The 5234-nt window shown below is 34.0% G+C and overlaps 1 non-coding gene across 1 annotated transcript; it reads right to left on the bottom strand.

Annotated features, from left to right (window-relative positions):
- Positions 1 to 3169: 3169 nt before the first annotated feature.
- LOC136204316 (small nucleolar RNA R71) lies at positions 3170 to 3274 on the bottom strand. Its single transcript, XR_010675161.1, has one exon. It is a non-coding gene; the product is annotated as a small nucleolar RNA R71 (small nucleolar RNA).
- Between the last annotated feature and the right edge of the window lie 1960 nt (positions 3275 to 5234).

Genomic DNA, 5234 nt, shown 5'->3' with positions numbered 1-5234 from the left:
AGGAATTAAGCTCTTTCTTTTATGTAAAAACGCTCGGTTCAAATTTTTGAAATGAAAGGAAGGTTTTGACAAATTAGAGATTCATTACCTATAATGGATTATATTTTATTCAATTCATTTATTTAAAAAAACCTTTATCTCTCTATATATAAACACCATTTCCCTAATTTTAATTAGCTTTGGCATCTTATATTGGAAAAATTATAAAAAACTTATATTATAGTTTATATATCATTAGCTTCAATAGACGATATTCATGCCTATCATGCTGTCGATTAAGAGGTATTCTTTCGATTTTTGATTCGTTTGGTTCGAGAACCGGCATAGTCTCTTCTTATTATAGCGATGTGGCTATGGCTAGAAGAAAAAGGATATCCAAAGATCATTAAAGAAGTTTGCATGCCTTTCTGATGGTTTAGTGAATGCGATTGCAGACGAGGCAGCTCTATGCCTGAGAAGTCTTGAATCAAACACCATTTATCATCCCCCACGGTGAAATCCATCTCACCTCCAGGGTTATGAAGAGAAACATTTACATATAACAAGTTTTCCATGATAAATGGAGTGAAGAATTTTCTTAACACCGTTTGTTTTCGAATTTTCATAGATGGATTGCAGATTGCCTTAGTGACAAAAAAAATTAGGTGAAGGTTTTGAAAAATTAGAGATTTATTACCTATAAGGATTATATTCTATTCAATGCACTTACTAAAAAAACCTTATCGCTATATATAAACACAATTTCTCTAAGTTTAATTAGATTTCGCACCTTATATTGAAAACACTATCTCACATCTCATTTGTTTAATAATGGTTATAATCCCAAAATGGAGATAAGTTTTTACACCACAAATCATACTATTTTTTAACATTTTAGTATGAATCTTTAATTTTTCAAAAGCTTCATTTTCATTTTAAAACATTGACTCGGGTGTTTTTACATAAAAGAAAGATCTTAATTCCTTCGCTGACTAATGAATGTACTCAAATTAAACTCTTGACCTATTAGTCTAAAATGTTCAAAAATTGCATGATTTGTGGTTTACTCACTTTATGTATAAGGACATTTATATGACAAAATGCGTCACAAATAATATAAGGTCAAGTTTTTGAGATATGTTAGTAACATGGACTTATCATGTGTTGGGTTTAGTGTTCTAAAAATCAGAAAAGGAAGTAATGAAGAAGCAGGATTCATAATGTCTCAATTATGTAATGACAACTTATATCTTAATTGTCATTACCTATAAAGGATCTTAATTTATACAATGTACGTCAAAACTTATCTACATTTTGTGATTATAACCGTTATTAAAAAAATTGAAAAGACTCCTTCAAATCTAATTTCAATACACTAATCAGGCTATATATAAATAGTTTGATAGAGAAACTATAAGCACATAGAAGCAACTACTAAGAAATGGCTTTAATTACATTAGACGAGCTTCACTCCTGTCATTATATCGACCAAAATGTATTTTTTCGAATGGTGATTAATTTGATTCGAGAACATATGGAGTCTCTTTTAAACATGGTGATGGCTATGGCTAGAAGAAAAAGGATATCCTATAATGGTTACGAAGCTTATCTGATGATGTTTTGATCTATGCAATTGCAAACGATGAGACTTTATGCCTGAAATGTCTTGAATCAAACACCATATCTCTTGTCCCCCACGGTGGAATCTCTATTTATTCAAGACATTTAAGGCATAGGGCCTCCTTATCTGCAATTGCATTTGCCAAAACATCGGAAAGGCCGACAAGATTCGTAACCATGTTTGGATATCCTTTTTCTTTTAGCCACATAGTCGTGATTAGAAGAGACTCCACGAGTTATAGAATCAAATGAATCACCATTCGAGAGAATATTGTTGAAACCCAATTTTGATGAAGTTTTTATTATGACAAAAATTACATTAAGGGATTATATCGCTCAAATAATATTAAAATTCAGAAGTAAAATATGTCTTATCATCTAACAACTTTGTTTAAGTGATTAAAATTATATAAGGCATAAGAGGCAAATTCCAAAAGAAAGCAAAAATGCCTTAAGAGAATTAAATGCCCAGCCGGAAGAAAGCCCAAAATCAAAATCCAGAAGCCCAAAATCAAAGTCAGAAGAAGGCTTTCCCATTATGGATAAAACACAGAGGGTAGAGAACTCTGCGCAGTTACCCATCTCTCCCTGTTATCACCAAAATGGAAACACCCAGCCTGCAGAATCAGAAACCAGAAGAAGATTCATAAGTGCAATTTATATCTATATATTTATGGGGTGTAGACTCAAATTAGAAATAAAATAAATAAATTATTACCCCTAAAGTCTTGTAAATTGTCTTATCTGTGCAGGTTGTTCTATTAACCTCGAGAAACGAATTTAATCAGAATAGTAATTTTTTTATCAAAACGTTCTCTGTGGGATCCATATCTTTTTATTACTACAAACGAAACCGTGCACTTAGAGAAATCGCACAACAAGTTTTTAGCGCCGTTATCGGGGAACGCCAATTTGATTTTAAATTATTGTTTTATTTTAATTCCAAATCTTGGTTTATAGATACTTATACTTATACATATATTATATATACTTACATAAATTTTTCAATTTTTGTTTTGAAGGTAGTTTCTGTTCGTACGCGTAATTTCTGTTCATGCACAGTACAAAAAGTTCGGGCATTCAACCGGAATCACTTGATCCTGAAATTGATAAGACGCTAAAGAAAAAGAATGAAATTAAAAAGAAAAAGAATAAAGAGACACAAAATCAAGAGCCACAAGTAGTAGAAATGGCTGGAGAACGCCCTAGACTTATGGATTATGCTACACCAAGAGTTAACAGAGTTACCAATAGTGTAGTCAGACCCCAAATTAATCCAAATCAATTTGAAATAAAGCCAACATTATTAAATATGCTACAAAACAGTGTTACTTTCTATGGATTACCTAACGAAAATCCAAATGCCCATTTGACTATCTTTCTTGAAATTTGTGACACCTTTAAGATTATAGACGTTTCTGCCGAGGTAGTCAAACTTTGCCTTTTTCCTTTCACATTAAAGGACAATGTTAAGGTTTGGTTAAATTCTATGCCGGCCGGAATAATTCAAACTTGGAACCAATTAGCCCAAACATTTTTATCCAAATATTTTCTCCTAGCCAAAACAGCTAAGATCATAAAACAAATTACATCATTTACACAAAATGAAAATGAAACCTTGTATGAAGCATGGGAACGCTCCAAAGAACTTCAACGTTTTTGCCCACCATAATTTACCCAATGAACTTTTAATGCAAACCTTTTACAATGGTATTAATCCTACCACAAGGGGTTCACTAGATGCTATGTCGAGGGGTTTATTTATGAAGAAGACATCTGCTAAAGCAAAAGAACTTTTAGAGGAAATGGCTATAAATAGTAGCATGTGGCCCACAGAGCGTGCATAGACACCGGTTACTCCAAAACCATCATCATCAACTTCATCATCTGCTAAAGGTATAATTAATCTTGACCCTATAACGATGCTACAAGCACACTTTTCTGCACTTTCACATAAAATAGATAAGCCTATAACACTGTGTGATGTTAACGGAAACCTCATCCAAAATGAAATTGATTATAGTGGTGCGGATGAGGTTGAACAAGTAAATTTTGTCCAAGGATAGAATCGAATCAATAACCCATATTCGAACACCTATAATCCAGGATGGAGAAATAATCCGAATTTTAATTGGAAAGAGAATAATAATACTAATGCCAATCAAGATGGAACTAATAATTATCAAAATCAATCTAGAGATTCTATTGGCACACTTTCTTCCAAAATTGATAAATTTATTGATGCTATTGGTGGTAAGATGAACAACCATGATGAAAATTTTAAACGTATTGAAACTAAGTTTGATCAATTGTTTAAAAACCACTCATCTAGCATCCATAATTTGGAAGTACAAATTAGAGAAATTGCCGAGTCAATTCCATCCCGCAAGGAGGGTAGCCTTCCTAGCCATACAGAAAAAAATCCTAAAGAGCAAGTTAAGGCTATAACTCTTAGATCGGGAAAACATTATTTAGGTCCGGAAATTCCCAGAGATGTTACTTGTTGGTCCCGTGTAATGTGATAGGATTAGTTCCAGGGTGGGTTAGGAACTAATGTAAATTTTTCGCTTAATTATGCTGACTTAATTTAATTCTTTAAATAACTTTACTCAGTTTTGGTCAGCAAGGCTGAGCGAGATGTAAGACAGCTTTAGTCAGAGGCTGACTATAACTATTTTACTTGTGAGTTGGGAATTAACACTTAAGGTCAGCTTCCAACTCAGCACTCTAATTACTCAATGTCAGCTTATACAATTTATATCCTGAGTAATTTAAGCAAGCAACACATACATATATATATTGAGAGAAAGGGTTAGAAATTACTCAGCAGTCTTATCTTGGTTCGGCCTCACCGCCTACGTCCAGTCCCCAGAATCCTTCCGGGCTTTTTCAATCCACTACTGATCTCTTTAAAGGTAGAGCACAAACCGTTTACAAGGCAATTGAGTATGCAAGAGTACCGTCCTCTATTCGTCTACTCAACCCTACTGAGCGCTATAACCGAACACTCAGATTTCTCTACCGTTGAGTACTAAAATCGAGTACTCAGCACCACTCTCTCAATCTTTACAATTGATACAAATTTGTTCTTTTTTAGATCAAGAACACTTTAGATGAATACAAATTCACTCTAGACTTTTACACAGAGATTGGATTTGGGTGTAAGAACTTTGCTTTTTCTAATCAGACAGCTTCTCTTTTGGATTTTCACTCTTGTGAAGATTTTCTATTCTGTCTGTACTTGCTTTTTCTTTTTGTAATTCGGCAAATGATCCAAGTGATGAACTTGTCCTTTTATAGCAATTCCTGAAGCTTTAATCATTTGAATTCGGATGTATCCGTTGGATTCAAACGGCTTTCTTACGTCATTCGTCTGGTCAACATTCAGAATTGCAGGCCAATCCTGTTGTCTGAATTTCACAGAGGCCAGGTTTGCCAGTTTCATCTTCTAGCGTCAGGTTTCGTCTTCTAGCGCCAGGTTTGTCTTCTTGCCAAGCGCCAGTTGATCCATGCGTCTCGAAAAGGTCTCTGGGCGTAATTCCGAGGCTTCTGTATTGGTGCAGACCTTTGTCGGATCTTGTCTTTTAGTAAACGGATCATTCGCACTGACCTGATGAACACTCAGCTTGACTTAG

This window comes from Euphorbia lathyris, chromosome 8 (assembly GCF_963576675.1).
Source record: "Euphorbia lathyris chromosome 8, ddEupLath1.1, whole genome shotgun sequence".
Lineage (NCBI taxonomy): Eukaryota > Viridiplantae > Streptophyta > Magnoliopsida > Malpighiales > Euphorbiaceae > Euphorbia > Euphorbia lathyris.
The sequence above is the reverse complement of the archived record's forward strand: the minus strand, read 5'-3'. Positions and strand labels throughout refer to the sequence as shown.